Here is a 23,795-nt window from a genome sequence, read left to right as displayed (position 1 = left end):
AGTTGGCCAGCACTGTAAGTTCTAAACTTTTGTACAAGGTTTCTTGCTCTGGCAGCCAGCTTCCATCCTTAGGTTACAAAATGGCTTCTCAAGTCACCTCATTAGTATAACAAAAGATACCTTTATTTTTTCCATCACTCAGGAAATCCCATAGGTTGTAGAAGCTCTGTGTGTCTAACTGGATGAAGACCAAATAGATATTTCTTATTATAAATCACAATATCACCCAGTTGATAGGTCCTTATTGTTTATGATAACAGTACTAGTCTTGTAATTATGATGAATGTGTTGTTTTCTGGGATTATTCTTTTTTTTTCACAAAAATATTAGATATCCTGATGTTCTTTTCACTGTTGAAGCACGAATATGTCCTTTAGATATTACAAAATGTGAAATCTCAAAGGAGTGATTCTTTTAATAACAATAATTATTGTTGAATGATGGGTTGCTAATCAAGTGGAGGAATCTTAACTACTATCAAGTTTTGAATAAGGTACTCCCTTAAAATCATATTTGTGAAGACTTGTTTCCTTTTTTCACTGAAAAATGTATATATATGTGTATTCTTAAATATTTTATTGTGTTAAGAACACTTAACATGAGTTCTAGCCTCTTAAGTTTGAAGTGTAAAATGTATTACTGTTAACTATAGGTGTTCTGAAAGATGAAATAAAATCGGGTCACTTATGTCAAGGAGTTTTTTTTTTTAATATAATGTATTATTTGCCCCATTGGTACAGTTTAAACTGCTACCACACCATATCCATTACTATCTAAGATCTATTTTGAAAAATTTATACCAATGACCACAGTCTAGATTTCTAAGACCTTTTCAGGCATATATCAATTTACATTAGGAAACACTGAGATATATTTGACAAATTAAATCCATGCACAAACAAGGTAAACTAAACGAAAAACCAATAACAATATTTAAAACCTATTATGTGGATATTAACAGCTTACTATAAGCAAATTAGGAAACTCACAAATATAATTTCTTCCTCATTCTTTTTCTTTTTTTTAACCTATTGTACTTTTTAATGCTTTATAGGAGCATATGATCAAAAGTTTGGTTTTTTTGCAGCTCTTCAAATCCTGTGTCTTCCTTAGCCTTTGCTGTTGCATTTTTTTTAACATATAATGCATTATTTGCTTCAGGGTACAGGTCTGTGAATCATCAGGCTTATACATTTCACAGCACTCACCATAGCATATACCCTCCCCAATGTCCATCATCAAGCCACCCTATCCATCCCTCTAACCCCCCAGCAATTCTCAGTTTGTTTTGTGAGATTAAGAGTCTTATGGTTTGTCTTCCTCCTGATTCCCTCTCGTTAATTTTTTCCCCTCCTTACTCCCCATGACCCCCTCCACGCTACTTCCCAAATTCCTCATATCAGAGAGATAATATGATAATTGTCTTCCTCTGATTGAACTATTTCACTTAGCATAATACCCTCTAGTTCCATCCATGTCATTGTAAGTGGCAAGATTTCATTTCTTTTGATGGCTGCATTATATATATATATATATATATATATATATATATATATACCATTTCTTCTTTATCCATTCATCTGTTGATGGACATCTAGGTGCTTTCCATGGATTGGCTATTGTGGACATTGCTACTATAAACATTTGGGTGCACGTGCCCCTTCAGATCACTACATTTGTATCTTTAGGGTAAATACCCAGTAGTGTGATTGCTGGGTTGTAGGGTAGCTCTGTTTTCATCTTTTTTAAAAAATGTATTTATTTATTTGACAGAGATCATAAGTAGGCAGAGAGGCAGGTACAGAGAGAGAGGGAGAAGCAGGATCCCCACTGATCAGGGAGCCTGATGCAGGGCTCAATCCCAAGACCCTGGGGTCATGACCTGATCCAAAGGCAAAGGCTTAACCCACTGAGCCACCCAGGCTTCCTATTTTCAACTTTTTGAGGAAGGTCCATATTGTTTTCCAGAGTGGCTGCACCTGCTTGCATTCCCACCAACAGTGTAGGAGGATTTCCCTTTCTCTGCATCCTTGCCAACATCTGTCATTTCCTGACTTGTTAATTTTGGCCATTCTGACTGGTGTTAGATGATATTTCACTGTGGTTTTGATTTATAGTTCCCTGATGCCAAGTGAAGTTGAGCACTTTTTCATGTGTCTGTTGACCATTTAGATGTCTTCTTTGTCAAAATGTTGGTTCATGTCTTATGTCTGTTTCTTTTTTTTTATTAAAGACTTTATTTATTTATTTGACAGAGACACAGCAAGAGCAAGAGGGAATAGAAGCAGGGGAATGGGAGAGGGAGAAGCAGGCCCACCACTGAGCAGGGAGCCTGATGCAGGGCTTGATTCCAGACCCTGGGATCATGACCTGAGCCAAAGGCAGATGCCCAACAACTGAGCCACCCAGGTATGCCTACCCATTTCTTGATTGGATTATTTGTTCTTTGGGTGTTGAGCTTGATAAGTTCTTTATAGATTTTGGATACTAGCCCTTTATCTGATATGTCATTTGCGAATATCTTCTCCCATTCTGTCAGTTGTCTTTTGGTTTTGTTGACTGTTCTTTTGCTGTGCAAAAGCTTTCGATCCTGATGAAGTCCCAAGAGTTCATTTTTGCCCTTGCTTTCCCCGCCTTTGGTGATGTTCCTAGGAAGAAGATGCTGCAGCCGAGATCGAAGAGGTTGCTGCCTGTGTTCTCCTCAAAGATTTTGATGAAGTCCTGTCTTAGATTGAGGTCTTTCATCCATTTTCAGTCTATTTTGGTGTGTGGAGTAAGGACATCATCCAGTTTCATTTTTCTGCATGTGGCTGTCCAATTTTCCCAACACCATTTGTTGAAGAGACTGTCTTTTTTCCATTGGACATTCTTTCCTGCTTTGTTGAAGATTAGTTTACCATGGAGTTGAGGATCTATTTCTGGGCTCTCTATTCTATTCCACTGATCTGTGTGTCTGTTTTTGTGTCGGTATCAAAGTGTCTTTATGATTACAGCTTTGTAATAGAACTTGAAGTCTGGAATTGGGATGCCACCAACTTTGGTTTATTTTTTTTTTTCAACATTACTCTGGCTATTACGGGTCTTTTCTCGTTCCATATAAATTTCAAGATTATTTGTTCTATTTCTTTGAAAAAAGTTGATGGTGTTTTGATAGGGATTGCTTTAAATGTGTAGATTGCTCTAGGTAGTATAGACATTTTCATAATATTTGTTCTTCCAATCCATGAGCATGGAACATTTCTTCATTTCTTTATGTCTTTCTCCATTTCTTTCATGTGTACTTTATAGTTTTCTGAGTACAGATTCTTTGCCTCTTTGGTTAGGTGTATTCCTAGGTATCTTATGGTTTGGGGTGCAATTGTAAATGGGATGGACTCCTTAATTTCTCTTTCCTCTGTCTTGCTATTGTTGTATAAAAACGCAACTGATTTCTGTGCATTGATTTTATATCCTGACACTTTAATGAATTCTTGTATGCATTCTAGCAGTTCTAGAGTGGAGTCTTTTGGGTTTTCCCAAGTATCATACATCTGTGATGTCCATCTGGTCCAGTGTGTCATTTAAAGCCTTTATTTCCTTGCTGATCTTTTGCTTACATGATCTGTTCATTTCAATAAAGGGGAAGTTAAAGTCCCCTACTATTATTGTTGTTACTGTTGATGTGTTTCTTTGATTTTGTTATTAATTGGTTTATATAATCGGCTGCTCCCATGTTAGGGGCATAGATATTTTAAAATTGTTAGATGTTCTTGTTGGACAAACCCTTTAAGTATGATATGGTGTCTTTCCTCATCTCTTATTATAGTCTTTGGCCTAAAATCTTACTTATGTGATATAAGGATTGCCATTCTAGCTTTATTTTGTTGTCTATTAGCATGCTAAATTGTTTTCCACCCCCCCTACTTTAAATCTGGAGGTGTCTTTGGGTCTAAAATGAGTTTCTTGTAGACAACATATTGACAGGTCTTGGTTTTTTTTTTTTTTTTTTTGCTGTACATTTTTTAATTTATCCATTCTGATACCCTATGTCTTTTGATTGGGGCATTTAGCTCATTTACATTCAGGTAACTATTGAAAGATATGAATTTAGTGCCATCGTATTGCCTGTAAGGTGACTGTTACTGTATATTGTCTCTGTTCCTTTCTGGTCTGTTAGTTTTAGGCTCTCTTCTTGCTTAGAGGATTCCTTTCACTATTTCTTGTAGGGCTGGTTTTGTGTTTCCAAATTCTTTTAGTTTTTATTTGTCCTGGAAGCTTTTTATCTCTCCTTCTATTTTCCATGATAGTCTAGCTGGATATAGTATCCTTGGCTGCATTTTTTTCTCATTTAGTGCCCTGAATATATCATGCCAGTCCTTTCTCACCTGCCAGGTCTCTGTGGATAGGTCTTCTGCCAATCTCATATTTCTACCATCGTATGTTACAAACCTCTTGTCCCGAGCTGCTTTCAGAATTTTCTTTGCCATTGAGACTTTTAAGTTTTACGATTAGATGACAGGGGGTATTCCTATTTTCATTGATTTTGAGGGGGCTTCTCTGCACCTCCTGGATTTTTATGCTTGTTCCCTTCACCAAATAGGGAAATTATCTGCTGTAATTTTCTACAATATACCTTCTCTTCTGGGATCCCAATTATTCTAATATTATTTCGTCTTATGATATCACTTATCTCTTGAATTCTCCCCTCATGATCTGGTAGTTGTTTTTTATCTCTTTTTCTCAGCTTCATTATTCTCCATTATTTGGTCTTCCATACCAAATTTTCTCCTCTGTCTCATCTATCCTAGCAGTAAGAGCCTCCATTTTTTATTGTATCTCATTAATAGCTTTTTCAATTTCAGCTTGGTTAGATTTTATTTTATTTTATTTTATTTCTCCAGAAAGGGATTCTCTAATATCTTTTATGCTTTTTTGAGCCTAGCTAGCACCTTGATAATCATCATTCTGAACTCTGGTTCTGACATATCACTAATGTTTGTATTGATTAGGTCCCTAGCCTTTGCTACTGCCTCTTGTTCTTTTTTTGTAGTGAGTTTTTCCACCTTGTCATTTTATCCAGTTAAGAATAGATGAATGAGAGACAAAATACTAAAAGGGTAGCAACAACCCCAGAAAAATATACACTAACCAAATTGAAGTGACTCAAAATTGGGGGAGTAAAATAGGGGGAGAAAAAGGAAAAGAATATATATTAGGCTGCTGAATAGAACAAAGCCACACACTTGATTTTGGGTGTATTTTGATTTGTTAGACGAAACTACCTCCTAAAATTTTAAAGAAAGAAAAACCTGTATATACACAAAAATAAGGGTTAAACATGATGAAGGGCTGGAATATGAATGTGAAGATGAAAATTAAAATAGATTCTAAAAATGGAATTGATAAGATAAGAAGTTGGTTGAAAAGAGGAAAGAATGCGGTCAGGTTGGAAACTAGTTCAAAACTATGCACTTGATTTAGGGTATATTTTGGTCTATTAGAAGAAATTGTATCCAAATTTTTAAAGAAAAAACCCCCTATATTTATACAAAAAAACAAGGTTAAAAATAATGAAGGAATAAAATATGAGTATAACAATGAAAATTTAAAAAGATTTTTGAAAAGGAATTGGTAAGATAAAATAGTCAATGTTAAAATAGGAAAGGGGGAAAAATTTAAAGAAATGGAATAAGAAAAAAACAAAATTAAAAAAATTTAACTCTAAAGGATCATAGGGAAAGAAGCCACGAATTCTATGTGTTGCTTTCCCCTACCTCTGGAGTTTTGCATTTCTCGCTGGTTCATGAACTTGGTCTTGCCTGGATGTTCTTGCTGATCTTCTGGGGGAGGGGCCTGTTGCAGTGATTCTCAAATGTCTTTGCCTGAGGCAGCATTGCACTGCCCTTGCCATGGGCCAGGCTAAGCAATCTGCTTTTGGTAGCTTTTGTTTCCTGAACACTTTCTGTACAGCTTTGGAGGATAGGAATGAAAATGGCGGCCTCCCAGTCTCCCACCCCATAAGAGCTGAGAGCTCAGGACCCCACTCCTCAGTGCACCCTCCAAGAAAAGTGGTCAATCTCCTTTTGTGGGTTTTGTGATTGAGTTCTATCTTCAGAGAAGCTCTCCCTGGTCTCCAGGTGTGCTCCGAGATCACCCAGCCTGTAAACAAGCATTTCTATCTCTGGCACATGGCTGGGTTTGGAGTCTCCGTTGCCAGCAGATACCTGCAATGTGCTCCCATGCCACTCCTCCCAGAGGAGGAACGAGGAGGTTTCTCGGATCTCTTCAGTTGCAGTTTCCCTGCTGTACCTTGGATCACGGTTTAAGGTAACCCCAAGCTGAGAGCACACTCCTCAGCTCTGTCTCTGCAGCTGGCTTTCCTACTCCAATACCTGGTAGCTCTGCCACACTCAGACATCTCTAGTCTTTTTGTGTCCCTGTGGGTTCTGAGACTGCATTGTTCCCATGAAGGTTCCACCTCCTACTTAGCCTCTGGAGCAACATCCCTCAGTGGAGCAGACTTATAAAAATTCTGATTTTGTGTTCCGCTGCTCTCTCACTTCCTGGGTGCTGACCCCTCCCACTTGGTCTATCTTTCTGTCTCTTCGGATTCACTTCTCCACATGTCCTACCTTCCTGAAAGTGGTCAATCTCCTGTTCCTGGAATTGCTGCTCTTCCCCTCTTCAACCTCCTGTTGAATTTGTAGGTGTTCAGAATGGTTTGATAACTATCCAGCTGAACTCCTGGGACCTCATGATATTTCAGTCTTCTAATCATGCATCATCTTGCTCCTGCCCCATGTTAAGGAGTTTTTAAATGGAGCCAGGAGGCCATTAAGGAGATGGGTCTTATGCAAGTCTTCACTGGTAGAACCATGAACTTTTGAACGGGGCCAAACCCCAAATATTCCAAGGACTCAGCCTGAACAGCTGCCTTCACTGTAGTAAGAGACAGTTTAGTGATAGATTTAGCAGCCAATTATATTCAGTCAAGAGTAGTTTTCTGTTGCCAGCACTAATAATTCTTTGTCAACAACTAATACAAGCATTCCCTATTTGCTTAAACAAAACAAAACTAAACTAAACTAAACCAAACCCCTGGCTTTTGCTCCTTAGTAAGACACTAGTTTTTCCCATGTCTGTGTACCCTGAATTGCAATTCTTTGATTCCAAATAAGTACTCTTGCTTAATTCTTGCTTCCCGACAATTTTAGGTTGACATGACTAGTGTCAGAAGCTGGACTGAGCAATCCCACTGCTGCAGGTTCAGTGTGGCCTAGAATTGGCCATGGTATTCACTCAAGGCTTTGTGCTCATCACTTCCCTGGACAGCTGTCTCCTTCAATTGTGAGTCCTTTCAGGTTCCAACCTCCCTCCTTCTGGTTGAGATTGTAGCCTTTATCTGGGGCCAAGTTGGAGAAACCAAGGGGGATGATTATGGTGCTAGCTCACAACTGTGCTCTGGTGGTGGTGGTGGTGGTGGTGGGTCTTCCTACTGGTGAATACACTTTTCTTTCACAAGCAGAAAAAATGAGCAATTCCTGGTATCTTAAAATAGCTTTTGGATAATTTAAAATTGCATTGGCCATTCTGGGGAGGCTTTGTTTTAAATGAGTCCACCTTAACAGAGACTCTTTAAAGAGAAGATTCCCAACCACTTGAAGACCATGGAATGCATTCTTTGATTGTCATACAGAAGCTTCTAAAGACAAAATAGCTCCCATACAGCATGCAAGTGATACTACTACTAATAATAATAATTTTAAAAGTCTTTGGTTAAAGACTTTGGGAATTTGAGCTGGTAATTTTAACTTGGTCCATCTACCAGAAACACAACTTGGATTCAGCTATTCTTTAGTTTCATATCTGAGGCATATGACAATATGAGGAATATTTAAGGAAGAAACACCAAAATCTGTACGATCTCTTTGTCTATCTATATACACATTATGGGCATAGTATTTTTCAACCTCTGGAAGGTATTACCAAAATTAATTTGTAAGAGCTCTATTTAACTGTCTTAACAAAAATCAAGTGCTTATAAATTAAATATTCCTAAAGTTTTCAGAAATATAACCAAACCAACACAAACGTTTTTTCAGGTTCATATGATCTAGGATGATCTTTGATATATAAAAGCTAATTCAAGTTTATTGGTTTAAAAAAACCCAGGAATGTCTTCAGAGTTATCACCATTAGATATAATGCAGGTAAACAAATTTTCCTACATTTGTTTACAATCAAATAAACTCCTGTCATCTCAATGTTCTAAAATTTGTCAACAAGACAAATAACAAAATGGTGTTTAGCTGTTTAGTGTTTAATCCAAATATAATTGTTATGTTAAACAAGTGATTTGAATTAATATGAATAAGATCAAAGTTTATACTAAGTTAAACTAAATAATGGGTATTTGCTAAATATTTAAATTACTTACAAATCAGAGAAACATTAACTGTTAAACATAAGTTTATTTACTTTTGTATTTTAATATTTACAAATAAATGTATTATGAGGAAGAATATATTTCTGAAAATTTCAGATGTTTTTAAAAGTTTACTAATATACTACAGGATGCTAATTTATTATGGTCCCCAATTGCTGGTTTCCTAGTTTTCACTGAAAAGGAAAGATTACAAATAGTTAAAAAGGTTGGAAGAAGAGCTAACATTACAAAATGAACCAGAGAAAATGTTAAAACAGAGTAATAAGCATGCTGAGAGAATGCAGACCAAGGCCACAGGTGCCCCTTTAGAAGATAAGGTGCATTGAACACCACAGAGTTTTCTAACCCTGGGGGAGGATTTGCTGTAACTTCTCATTTTTCAAACTGAGGTCACAGACCATTGATGAGTTATGATTAACATTTATTTAAATAAAAAATACACAATACCTATCAATGTAGATGAATATATGTGTCTTTAATTTTACCTATAATTTACAGATATTATTATAGATTTATTTATTACCTTTATATAAATAAAAAAGAATAATTTCATAGAATGGAAAATAGAGTATGCATGGCGTATCCTGAAAATATATACATGTCAGGAAATACTTCCTGAAAATATTTCCATGTCAAGGAAATAAATGTCCGTTTATTGAACTTTTATTTCCATTTCTTATATGGTTTTAATGTGTATGTATGTCCTGGGACATAGATATACACTATTTCTTGCTGTGAAATGATCCAGCATGTTTGAAAGCTACTGGTTTTATACCACAGTTAACTGAGCAACAAAAGGGTCTGTGCAGCTGGCTTTAAAAGTCAGTGTAAGAACAATCACTCTTCTGCCTGTACACACACAGTCATAACTTTTCGAGGCCAATCTGTAATCACTCTTTGATTGCCTCATAAATAGATTGTCTTTTCAGACTTACAGCCAGGCAACAATCTCTGTTCCAAAGAACTTCCTTCATTTTTTCCCAGTTACTTGCAAGGCTGGGAATTCTGGTCATCACATCACAGATATTGATAGTTCTGTCATCAGTTCTGAAGTTGGCGTCCCATCTTTCAAGTCTTTACTCTCTGAGAACCTTCTTCAACAATGATACAGGGATGCTGTTGCCTCTGCTTATTATATCATTTCTAGTCTAGCTGAACAATGTCAGGATAAAACTTAATATTCTTTCATCTGCTAAAAGGACAAAGTTTTCCTGTACTATTGGTCTGCTTCTGATAAGAGATTATGAAAGAAAAGCAAAGATTTTGTGTTTTATTGAAGTAATTTTCTGTGCTTTATTAGGTCTTTGATAGGTTTTCTCACAAGTCTGTAACCTTCTGGTATTTGTCTGTAAAATCTTTTATTGTCTCTGGTCAAATACACAGTTAAGTATCTTTCCTAATAATCTGTGAGAGTATTTACTCAAATGTTTAAAACCTTTTGATATTTTTGACAAAATTCTGTCTGCATGGGCCATTATCAAGACTTTTGGACATTCAAAATTAGATTTGCTGCTTTTAGTTTCTTCTAATCTTGAATGTCCAGAAGTCAATTGTGCCATTCTGGCAGCCCTAGAAATATCTCCCACCAGTATTGCTTCATGACATTTACAAGCTGATCAGCTGCCCAGTGGGTCATCTGATGAGTCATTTCCATCAGAGGTCACCCAATTACCCCATCCCCCCACTACCATCCCCTCCAGCAACTTTCAATTTGTTTCCTATAGTCCAAAGTCACTTGTGAGTGATTTTCTGAGTCTGACTTACAATAATCTGAGTCTTTTTCTGAGTCTGACTTATAATAATCAAACTCATTATTGCTTCATGTATATAGAAAAATAAGATGCTCTAATATTCAGTCACACAATTCCAGTAAATCAGATTATCATGTACTCTGTAAAGATGATTACATTTTGATCATGAGATTTCTTCCTTTGAAACTGAGAAAAGAGTCCAGACAAAGGGACCCACTTATGCTGTGTCCCTGGAAGGTTCTGGATTTTTGTGGCCTGTGGCATCACTATTTACCTCGCTCTTCTTATTAAATGGAAAGGGCATTCTGGGGTTATTGATTTAGCCTATGATGCTACCTTTAGACTTGTCCCTCCACTCCTCCTTTAAGGAAATCTGGGATCCTTCTCATATCAATTAAAAAGAGCTTGGGAAGGTTATAATTTTGAATGTGTGCCCATTAATAACCCAAATGAAGATAGAAAGGGGCTTGCTTATACTTTTGCCCAAGCCTTTTTTCCCCCATGGACTGGAATAATAGACGTAGAAAAGGCAATATACACGTTATCCATAACCATCACCAGCACCTTTAAAACTTTAAAAAATTTTGTTCACTTAGTCACTATATAGTACAACATTAATTTTTGATGTAGTGTTCAATGGTTCATTAGTTGCATATAACACCCGGTGCTTATCACTAATGCATTGTTTTACTAATGTGGAACAGGGTTGGCTCTAAGGAGCAAAACCAGTTAAGGCCTCAGGATAATGGTACCAAACAGAAAGAAAGAACTGAACTAAGCTCATGGTTGGTCTGACAGAACACTCTAAGGAAATCAAGAGATACATTCAACTACTGTAGTAAATCAAATTGATATGTGGGAGAAGTATTTCTGCTGCCCATCTCCTACCTTCCTCCAACCCAGTTTCTAATTTCTCAGCAATGCATACATCATGGTATTGACTAAACATACTCAGTCCTATCTCCATAGGATATTATTCTGTGCTCTAAGAAGTTTTTTTTCCATCTAAGGTGTCATAGGTATGATACAAGACTTAATAAAGACTCAGTGAAATGGGATTAATTGGTTTTTGTTTATTCTACTTTTTTTTCCAATTTATTTATTTTCAGAAAAACAGTATTCATTATTTTTTCACCACACCCAGTGCTCCATGCAAGCTGTGCCCTCTATAATACCCACCACCTGGTACCCCAACCTCCCACCCCCCCGCCACTTCAAACCCCTCAGATTGTTTTTCAGAGTCCATAGTCTCTCATGGTTCATCTCCCCTTCCAATTTACCCAAAAGCACATACCCTCCCCAATGTCCATAACCCTACCCCCCTTCTCTACTTTCAAAACATATGTTTGACATGGGTTTAAGGATCTCTAATGAGGATGAAACTTTAGTTGATGTGTCATTCTTCTGAGACAGTAAAGGTATGTTTATACAATTATGTAAATATATATCTTATTTTTTGGTGAGATTGATGATACAGGTAATATATTTCTGGATAGCTATCAAATTTTAATCCTTTTAAATGTCATTATATTCTCATACATAAAAGTCTCTCAGAATATTACATTTATGTATCACTCTCATTTCTGATTTTTAACAGATAGGTAAAACAGGTTTTTTAGAGCATAATGAAACTCAAATGACATGAAAGTAAATATAATTTAAATGACACTTTTTTCTCACTTACTATATGACTGTGAATCATACTTCCTGCTGGTGGTTGAAACACGTGAAGCTTTAAAACTCCTAAAGTGAAGATGGTAGTTGAGGTGAAGATTTTTATCTGAACTTCTGGCCACTTTTGTTTATGAATCCACTGTCACATTCACAACTCCAAAATGCACCATAGTATCCATCTTCAACCAGTCACATGGAATTCCTTGTTTGCTATTAAAACCCCCCTCATGGATAAAAAACCAAACAAAAAATAATATAGTACAAGGTTGTGGAATGTCAGTAACCTTCTCCAGTTTCAGCAAAGTTGCAATTTTGACCTCTCAGGGCTGTGAGCACAATTCCTATATCTAACTTGACATTTGCTTTATTTGATAAGTGAATCAACTAAATGAATAAACAAAGTGTCCCTGATGACTGAAGAACAGAGTTGTTAATAAATCTTCTGAGAAATAAAATCAGGGTAAAAAAAAAGTACACTAACTATGGCTTCTTTGGAGACAGTGTTCTTGGAGACAGGAGGGTGCAGTAGCAGATAATAGGCATAGGACAATAGAAAAATCTGGTTATAAAACAACTTTAGCTCCTTTTGCTGTCATATCACATAAACTGAGAGACAGTACAGGGAGGGTCATAAAGAAACCATATTCTTCATTTACTGATTGGTTACATAAACTGCTTATTGTATTAAAAAATTATACTTGGACAAGGAAAAGGAAAAATATGTAAAACCATATTACCCATAGTGCTTAATTATAGCATCAAAACTCCAGTCTTTCCCCCAAAAATATATCAATATACTTATAGGTATGATTTTAAAATAAACATTAGTAACATAATTGGTATATTTGGACATATACAACAATGTTCTTCTAAACATGTTCTAGAATTATATACATATAATTATATTTGAATAATTGATTGTTATTAACTTTTGTTCAATACCTTAATGTTCCTTCAGCTCTTGAAAATGAATTACTATAGATCCATGCCCTTAAAAATTTTCAATGCTGCCATGGCCTATTAATTTATGACAAAAGAACCAAGAACGTACACTAGGAAAAGGATAGAATCTTCAATAAATGCTTCTGGGAAAACTAGACAGCTACATATAAATGAATGCAAACATACATAAAAATCAACTTCAAATGGGCTACAGACTTGAATATAAGACCTAGAACCATAAAACTCCTAGAAGAACACATAGGAGGTATTAGTTTTGATATCTTGGCAGTGGTTTTGGATTTGACACTAAAAGTGAAGGCAACAACGAAAAATAAACAAGTGGGCCTACATCAAACTAAAGAACTTTTAGCCAGCATAGTAAACCGTCAACAAAGTGCAAAGGCAACCTACTGAAAGGTAGAAAATATTTGGAAGTCAAATATCTGATAAGAGATTAGTATCCAAAATAATATAAAGAACTCATACAACTCAATAGCAAAAAAGAAAAAAAATAAACCAAAATAAATAAAATTTAAAAATGGACAATGGGTGGAGGATCAGAATAGATATTTTCCCAAAGACATACAAATAGCCGGAGGTACACAAAAAGGTGTTCAACATCACTAATCATCATGGAAATGCAAATAAAAAACACAATGGTATATTACTTGACACCTGTTACAAGACAGTTATCAAAACATTAAGAGAAGAGAGAAGAACCACATGGTCCTCTCAATAGATTCAGAAAAAGCATTTGACAAAATCCAGCATCCATTCCTGATTAAAATGCTTCAAAGTATAGGGATAGAGGGAACTTTCCTGAACTTCATCAAATCAATATATGAAAAACCCACAGCAAATATCATCCTCAATGGGAAAAAGCTTGCAGCCTTCCCATTGAGATCAGGAACATGACAAGGATGCTCACTCTCACCACTCTTTTTCAATATAGTATTAGAAGTCCTAGCAACAGCAATCAGAAAACAAAGAGAAATAAAGGTATCCAAATTGGTAATGAAGAAGTCAAACTCTCTCTCTTCACAGATGACATGATTCTTTATATGGAAAACCCAAAACACTCCACACCCAAACTACTAGAACTCATACAGCAATTCAGCAACATGGCAGGATACAAAGTCAATGTGCAGAAATCAGTGGTTTTCTTATACACTAACAATGAAAACACAGAAAGCGAAATTAGAGAATCGATTCCATTTACTATAGCACCAAGAACCATAAGATACCTGGGAATCAACCTAACCAAAGAGGTAAAGGATCTGTACTCGAGGAACTACAGAACATTCATAAAAGAAATTGAAGAAGACACAAAGAAGATGGAAGACCATTCCATGCTCTTGGATCGGAAGAATAAACATTGTTAAAATGTCTATGCTGCCTAGAGCAATCTATACTTTTAGCGCCATTCCAATCAAAATTCCACTGATATTTTTCAAAAAGCTAGAGCAAATAATCCAAAAATTTGTATGGAATCAGAAGAGACCCCAAATCGCTAAGGAAATGTTGAAAAACAAAAATAAAACGGGGGGCATGACGTTACCTGATTTCAAGCTTTACTACAAAGCTGTGATCACCAAGACAGAATGGTACTGGCATAAGAACAAATACATAGACCAGTGGAACAGAGTAGAGAGACCAGATATGGACCCTTTAATCTATGGTCAAATAATTTGACAAAGCAGGAAAAAATATACAGTGGGAAAAGTTCTCTTCAATAAATGGTGCTGGGAAAATTGGACAACTATATGTAGTAGAATGAAACTCGACCATTCTCTTACACCCCACACAAAGATAAATTTGAAATGGATAAAAGACCTCAATGTGAGGCAGAAATCCATCAGAATCCTAGAGGAGAACATAGGCAGTAACCTCTTTGATATCAGCCACAGCAACTTCTTTCAAGACATGTCTCCAAAGGCAAAGGAAACAAAAGTGAAAATGAACTTTTGGGACTTCGTCAAGATCAAAAGCTTCTGCACAGCGAAGGAAACAGCCAACCAAACAAAGAGACAACCCACGGAATGGGAGAAGAAATTTGCAAATGATAGTACAGACAAAAGGCTGATATCCAGGATCTATAAAGAACTTCTCAAACTCAACACACACAGATAACCATGATAAAAAATGGGCACAAGACATGAGCAGACACTTCTCCAATGAAGGCATACAAATGGCTATCAGACACATGAAAGTGTCATCATCACTAGCCATCAGGAAGATTCAAATTAAAACCATGTTGAGATACCATCTTACACCAGTTAGAATGGCCAAAATTAGCAAGACAGGAAACAACATGTGTTGGAGAGGATGTGGAGAAAGGGGAACTCTCTTACACTGTTGGTGGGAATGCAAGTTGGTGCAGCCTCTTTGGAGAACAGTGTGGAGATTCCTCAAGAAATTAAAAATAGAGCTTCCCTATGACCCTGCAATTGCACTCCTGGGTATTTACCATAAAGATACAGATGTAGTGAAAAGAAGGGCCATCTGTACCCCAATGTTTGTAGCACCAATGGCCACAGTCGCCAAACTGTGGAAAGAACCAAGATGCCATTCAACGGACGAAAGGATAAGGAAGATGTGGTCCATATACACTATGGAGTATTATGCCTCCATCAGAAAGGATGAATACCCAACTTTTGTAGCAACATGGATGCTACTGGAAGAGATTATGCTGAGTGAAATAAGTCAAGCAGAGTGAGTCAATTATCATATGGTTTCACTTATTTGTGGAGCATAGCAAATAACATGGAGGACAAGGGGAGATGGAGAGGAGAGGGGTGTTGAGGGAAATTGGAAGGGGAGGTGAACCATGAGAAACTATGGACTCTCAAAAACAACCTGAGGGTTTTGAAGGGGCAGGGGGTAGGAGGTTGGGTGAGCGTGGTGGTGGGTATTAAGGAGGGCATGTATTGCATGGAGCACTGGGTGTGGTGCATAAACAATGAATTCTGTTACAGTGACAATAAATTAAATTTAAAAATAGCACATTTAAAAAAAATACAGGAGGGGGGACAAGATGGTGGGGGAGTAGAAGGAGATGCCTTTTTTAGCCTGTACCCCAAAGTGAGCTAATTACCTACCAAAGAACTCCATTCACCCATGAAATCAGCCTGAGATCAGAATCATACACGTCTGGATCTCTACAGCGGCAGAAGACGCCAGTGGGCAGGTAAAGCGGGATGGGAACAGCGGACTGATATCAGAAGATAAACAAAATGGGGAGGGAGCCACCAGAGGCAACCGGTTGGAAAGTAATACCCCAATACAAGCAAGAGTGCCCTGCGTCTGGGGACCAGCATTAACTTGGAGACTGGTTGAAAGCACTCCAAAAGAGCAAAGGATCGCGGGGGGGGGGGGGAGTTGTGGGAATCTGGTGGCTAGGGACAGGAGCTTAAGTCCCCGGTCCCAGGACAGCCTCCCCGGCACTGAGGCAGAGAAAGTGCAGTGGAGAATCCAGGTCTTGGTCCCTAAGCTGCAGGCGCGCCCGAGAATGTATGGGTTCTAGCTCTTGTGAGGGGATGGGAGCCACGCCTGTCAGCAGAACTCGCGAGCCCTACTACAAAGCCTGAGATATGTGAGCACATCCCTCATGCTCCCCTGAGAGAGTCACGAGGGCCTGGCCGGCACTCTTTGACCCGCGCCATTGTTTCAGAGCCTAAGCCGCATTCCCCAAACACTCTCCCCTGACAGAGGTTTGCAAAATCCCAGCCTGGTGCTTTCAGACCTGCACCCCGTTAGTGCTTGAGATGCGCGCGCTTGACCCATAGCCGTGCCTGAAAGAGGTACGCGCAAGCCGGGCACTCTTAGACCCAGCAAGACCAGGCACTACCAGCCTGGGCCAGCAGCAAAATCCCAGTGTGCGATTGCTGTTTGAAACCTCTCTGATGGTCGGGAGCTCCCAGACAGCCGCCACTGCCTTGGCTTTGGGTACAAGCAAAAGATCCTGCATCCCCAGGGACCGCGACTTGGAACCTGCTCTGCCAGTGGCCAAGGGGGAACTTATTTAGGCTCTGCAGCCAGACTGAGGCCTCTCTCTGAGAGGGAGATCAGGGTGCGGTTTGTTTCCCTCTAAAACTACAAAAACCATCAAACCGGTCAAGGTGAGAGAAAAAAAAGTGAACAAACATAAAAACTGCCAGAGAAAACAAACCTTAAAAAAAAACAGTTTCCTCAGAGCCCACCCCCTTGAGGGGGGCGGGAGGACTTAACTAAGGAAACATCATTGACTGACAACACACGTGGCAGGCCCCTCCCCCAGAAAACAAACCTAGAAAGAAAGAAAGAAAGAAAAGACTACAAGAGAACAACCACTTCATAGGAAAACTTTTATTGAACACTCATTCCCACTATTCTGATTCATTTTTCTTTTCTTTTACACATAGGTAATTTTTTTAACCTATTTACCATCACAGAGAGCTGTACAGTACATCAAACTCCATAATACCCTTCTAACCTGAACTTTTTGATACATACACCTATGTTTCTCTTTTGCATTTCTATTTTTTGAATTCCTTTTTTTTAATTTTAGTTTAGTTTAATCTAGTTTATTCCTTTTTATTTTTATCCTCTAGTATTCATATAGAGTTAAACTTCAAAGTAATCCCCTTTCCCCAATCAATACTACCCCTATGGTAAACCAATTTTTAATCCCCTTTATCTTAGGAAAGTTGAGTTCTTTAACAAGGATATCAAGATACATCCAGGAAGAATCAAAACAACCTTCCTTGCACACACTGAGAATTTATAAGAACTCTCCCATCATCTTCTTTCACCAGTGTTTCTGTGTTTTTGTGTTTGTCCTGATAGTATATAAATCTTACAGTTGGGGTTCTTTTTGACGAGGTTCTTCCTTTATTTACATATATATTTTTTTCTCTTGTCATATACTTTTATCAGTCTTTGTGTTTGTCTCTTTTTGTTTGTCTACTTCATAAATCTTACCTTGGGGCCCATCTGGGCTGAACCTTCTCTTTCATCTTCCCTTTCTATCCTGTCTCTCTCTCTCTTTTTTTTAATTTTTTTTCTTTTTATTTTCTTTTGTCTCTCATTTGGGTGGGAATCCTGATTACTCAGAAGTGTTCCAGGGTGCACCTTGACTGCACCACTGTTGATACATCCAGCTACATCTGTTCAGTCATCTCCCACCAAAATGACTAGGAGGAGGAATGCCCAACAGAAGAAAAATACAGAGGATGGACCTTCTGCAACAGAGCTAACGGCTATCAACATACACAATATGTCGGAAAGAGAACTCAGGCTAACAATTATCCAGGCAATAGCTAGGTTGGGAAAGCCTTGGATGACCAAATGAATTGATTAGGGCCAAACTGAAAGCGACCAGACAGGATGTTCACAATGTTAGGGCGGAGCTTAAAGCCACCAGGGAGGAGGTTCACAATGCTCTCAATGAGCTCCAATCTAATCTAAACTCTCTCAAAGCTAAGGTAACTGAGACAAAAGATAGAATTAGTGATCTGGAAGACAAACAGATAGAGAGAAAGGATCAGGAGGAAGCCTGGAACAAACAGCTTAGAAGCCACAAAAACAGAATCAGGGAAATAAATGATGCCATGAAATGTTCCAATGTCAGAATTATTGGAATCCCTGAAGGGGAGGAGAAAGAAAGAAGTCTAGAAGATATAGTGGAACAAGTACTTCATGAATATTTTCCCAATCTTGCGAATGAAACCAGCATTCACGTACTAGAGGCTGAAAGGTCTCTACCCAAGATTATACATTCCAAAAAACATCACGACACCTGATAGTCAAATTGAGGAATTATAATTGTAGGTATAATCTCTTGAAAGCCGCCAGGGCAAAGAGGCTCCTTACTTACAGAGGGAAGCCCATCAGAATAACGTCAGACCTGTCCACAGAGACCTGGCAAGCCAGAAAAGGCTGGCAAGATATATTCAGGGCACTAAATGACAAAAACATGCAGCCAAGAATACTTTATCCAGCAAGACTGACATTCAAAATGGATGGAGAGATAAGAGGTTCCAAGACTGGCAAGGCTTAAAAGACTATGCAACCACCAAGCCGACACTGCAGGAAATATTAAGGGGGGTTCTATAAAAGAGGAAAAATCCTAAGAATAGCATTGAACAGAAATATAGAGACAGTCTACAGAAAGAAAGACTTCAAAGGTAACACGATGTTAATAAAAACGTACCTATCAATAATCACTCTCAATGTGAATGGCCTAAATGCGCCCATAAAATGGCACAGGGTTGCAGATTGGATAAAACGACAGGACCCATCCATATGTTGTCTACAAGAGACCCATTTTGAACCTAAAGATACACCCAGACTGAAAGTGAAGGGATGGAGAAGCATCTTTCATGCCAATGGGCCTCAAAAGAAGGCTGGGGTAGCGATTCTCATATCAGATAAATTAGACTTAAACTAAAGACTGTAGTCAGAAACACAGAAGGACACTACATAATCCTTAAAGGGACTATCCACCAAGATGATCTAACAATTGTAAATATCTATGCTCCCAACATGGGAGCAGCCAATTACCTAAGAAAACTGTTAATCAAGATAAAGAGTCATATTGATATGAATACACTAATCGTAGGAGATCTTAACATGCCACTCTCAGAAATACACAGATGATCAAAGCAGAAAATCAATAAAGAAACAAGAGCATTGAATGACACATTGGACCAGATGGACCTCGTAGATATACACAGAACATTCCACCCTAAAACAACAGAATACTCATTCTTCTCAAGTGCACATGGAACCTTCTCCAGAATAGACCACATACTGGGTCACAAATCAGGACTCAACCGATACCAAAAGACTGAGATTATTCCCTGCACATTCTCAGATCACTATGCTTTGAAACTGGAGCTCAATCACAAGAAAAAGTTTGGAAGGAACTCAAACACCTGGAAGCTAAAGACCACCTTGCTTAAGAATGCTTGGATCAACCAGGAGATCAAAGAAGAACTGAAATAATTCATGGAAACCAATGAGAATGAAGACACTTTGGTCCAAAACCTATGGGATACAGCAAAGGCATTCCTAAGGGGGAAAGAGATAGCCATCCAAGCCTCCCTCAAAAAAAATTGAAAAATCCAGAATACACCAGCTGTCTCTACACCTTACAGAACAGGAGAATCAACAACAAATCAAACCAACTCCACACATAAGAAGGGAAATCATCAAGATTAGAGCTGAGATCAATGAGGTAGAAACCAAAGATACAGTAGAACGTATCAATGAAACTAGAAGGTGGTTTTTTGATAGAATCAATAAGGTCGATAAGCCACTGGCCACACTAATCCAAAAGAAAAGAGAGAAAGCCCAAATTCATAAAAATATGAATGAAAAGGGAGAGATCACAACGAACACCAAGGAAGTAGAAACAATCATCAGAAGTTATTATAAATAGTTATATGCCAATAAGCTTAGCAACCTGGATGAAATGGATGCATTCCTGGAAAACTATAAACTCCCAAAATTGAACCAGGAAGAAATAGACAACCTGAATAGACCGATATCTAATAACGAGATTAAAGCGGTGATCAAAAACCTCCCAAAAAACAAGAGCCCATGTCCTGACGGATTCCCTGGGGAATTCTAACAAACTTTCAAAGAAGAAATAACACCTATTCTCCTGAAGCTGTTTCAAAAAATTGAAGCAGAAGGAAAACTTCCAGACTCTTTCTATGAAGCCAGCATTACCCTGATCCCCAAACCAGGCAAAGAACCTACCAAAAAGGAAAATTTCAGACCAATATCACTGATGAATATGGATGTTAAGATTCTCAACAAGATCCTAGCAAACAGGATCCAACAGCACATTAAAAAGATTATCCACCATGACCAGGTGGGATTCATTCCTGGGATACAGGATGGTTCAACATTCGCAAATCAATCAATGTGATAGAACAAATTAATATGAGAAGAGAGAAAAACCACATGGTCCTCTCAATTGATGCAGAAAAAGCATTTGACAAAATCCAGCATACGTTCCTCATTATGAGACTGATTAAAATGCTTCAAAATATAGGGATAGAGGGAACATTCCTGAACTTCATCAAATCTATCTATGAAAGACCCACAACAAATATCATCCTCAATGGCTAAAAGCTTGCAGCCTTCCCGTTGAGATCCGGAACAAGACAAGGATGCCCACTTTCACCACTCTTGTTCAACATAGTATTAGAAGTCCTAGCAACAGCAATCAGACAACAAAGAGTAATAAAAGGTATCCAAATTGGCAATGAAGAAGTCAAACTCTCTCTCTTAACAGATGACATGATTCTTTATATGGAAAACCCAAACACTCCACCCCCAAACTACTAGAACTCATACAGCAATTCAGCAATGTGGCAGGATACAAAGTCAATGTGCAGAAATCAGTGGCTTTCTTATATACTAACAATGAAAATACAGAAAGGGAAATTAGAGAATCGATTCCATTTACTATAGAACCAAAAACCATAAGATACTTGGGAAGAAACCTAACCAAAGAGGTAAAGGATCTGAACTTGAGGAAATACAGAACACTCATGAAGGAAATTGAAGAAGACACAAATAGATGGAAGACCATTCCATGCTCTTGGATCAGAAGAATAAACATTGTTAAAATGTCTATACTGCCTAGAGCAATCTATACTTTTAATGCCATTCTGATCAAAATTCCACCAGTATTCTTCAAAGAGCTGGAGCAAATAATCCAAAAATTTGTATGGAATCAGAAGAGACCCCCAAATCGCTAAGGAAATGTTGAAAAACAAAAATAAAGCTGGAGGCATCACGTTACCTGATTTCAAGCTTTATTACAAAGCTGTGATTACCACGACAGAATGGTACTGGCATAAAAACAGACACATAGACCAGTGGAACAGAGTAGAGAGCCCAGATATGGACCCTCAACTCTATGGTCAATTAATCTTCGACAAAACAGGAAAAAATATACAGTGGAAGAAAGACAGTCTCTTCAATAAATGGTGCTGGGAAAACTGGGCAGCGATATGTAGAAGAATGAAACTCGACCATTCTCTTACACCATACACAAAGATAAACTCAAAATGGATAAAAGACCTCAATGTGAGGCAGGAATCCATCAGAATCCTAGAGGAAAACATAGGCAGTAATCTCTTCGATATCAGCCACAGCAACTTCTTTCAAGATAAGTCTCCAAAGGCAATGGAAACAAAAATGAAAATAAACTTTTGGGACTTCATCAGAATCAAAAGCTTCTGCACAGCAAAGGAAACAGTCAAGAAAACAGAGAGGCAACCCACAGAATGGGAGAAGATATTTGCAAATGACAGTACAGACAAAAGGTTGATATCCAGGTTCTATAATGAACTCCTAAAAACTCAACACACACGAAACAGACAAACACATCAAAAAATGGGCAGAAGATATGAACAGACACTTCTCCAATCAAGACATACAAATGGCTATCAGACACATGAAAAAATGCTCATCATCATTAGCCCTCAGGGAGATTCAAAGTAAAACCACATTGAGATATCACCTTACACCAGTTAGAATGGCCAAAATTAACAAAACAGGAAACAACATGTGTTGGAGAGGATGTGGAGAAAGGGGAACCCTCTTCCACTGTTGATGGGAATGCAAGTTAGTGCAGCCTCTTTGGAGAACAGTGTGGAGATTCCTCAAGAAATTAAAAATAGAGCTTCCCTACGACCCTGCAATTGCACTCCTAGATATTTACCCCAAAGACACAGATGTCGTGAAAAGAAGGGCTATCTGTACCCCAATGTTTGTAGCAGCAATGGCCACGATCGCCAAACTATGGAAAGAACCAAGATGCCCTTCAACGGATGAATGGATAAGGAAGATGTGGTCCATATACACTATGGAGTACTATGCCTCCATCAGAAAGGACAAATACCCAACTTTTGTAGCAACATGGACGGGACTGGAAGAGATTATGCTGAGTGAAATAAGTCAAGCAGAGAGAGTCAATTATCATATGGTTTCACTTATTTGTGGAGCATAACAAATATCATGGAGGACAAGGGGTGTTAGAGAGGAGAAGGTAGTTGGGGTAAATTGGAAAGGGAGGTGAATCATGAGAGACTATAGACTCTGAAAAACAACCTGAGGGGTTTGAAGTGGCGGGGGGGTGGGTGGTCGGGGTACCAGGTTGTGGTTATACAGAGGGCACGGATTGCATGGAACACTGGGTGTGGCGAAAAAATATGAATACTGTTTTTCTGAAAATACATTAATTTAAAAAAATACAGGAGATAACAACTGTGGTAAAATATAGAGGAAAGGGAATCCTTGTCCACTGTTGAGAATGCAAATTGTTGCTGCCACTGTGGAGATAGTGTGGAGATTCCTGAAGAATTTAAAAATAGTACTATCATAGGATCCAGCAATCCTGATTCAAGGTATATATCCAAACGAAGTGAAAACAGGGATTGAAGAGATACATGCAGTTGCATTTTTGTTGCAGCATTATCCATAATAGCTGGGATATGGAAACAACCTATAAGGTTATCAGCATATGAGTAGATAAGGTGTAGTGTGTACAACAGAATATTATTCAACCGCAGGGGAAAAGGAAATCCTGCCTTTTGTGACAACATGGATGGTACTTGGGGCCATTATGTTATGCAAGATAAGTTAGACAAAGAAAGATAAATACTGCATGATATCACTTATATGTGGAATCTAAAAACATAAAAGAAATCAGTAACTGTGTAGGAAAGTTGTTGCTGGGACTGGGAGATTAGGAAAATAGGGAGAGGTTGGTAAAAGCATAGTAACTATAAAGTGAATAAAATCTGAAGATCAAATGTATGACCTGGTGACTACATTTGATAAGACTGTATTGTATAACTAAAATTTGCTGAGAGTAGAACTTAAATGTTCTCACCAAAAAAACAAATAAGCCCCAAAAGCCTTGAAACCAAAACCAAAAAGCCAAACCTAAACATTTGATGATACATAAACTGTGATGATTTGATATATGCAGATAGCCCATT

The sequence above is a fragment of the Neovison vison genome, chromosome 12 (genome assembly GCF_020171115.1).
Source record: "Neovison vison isolate M4711 chromosome 12, ASM_NN_V1, whole genome shotgun sequence".
Lineage (NCBI taxonomy): Eukaryota > Metazoa > Chordata > Mammalia > Carnivora > Mustelidae > Neogale > Neogale vison.
Note: the sequence above shows the minus strand (reverse complement) of the source record.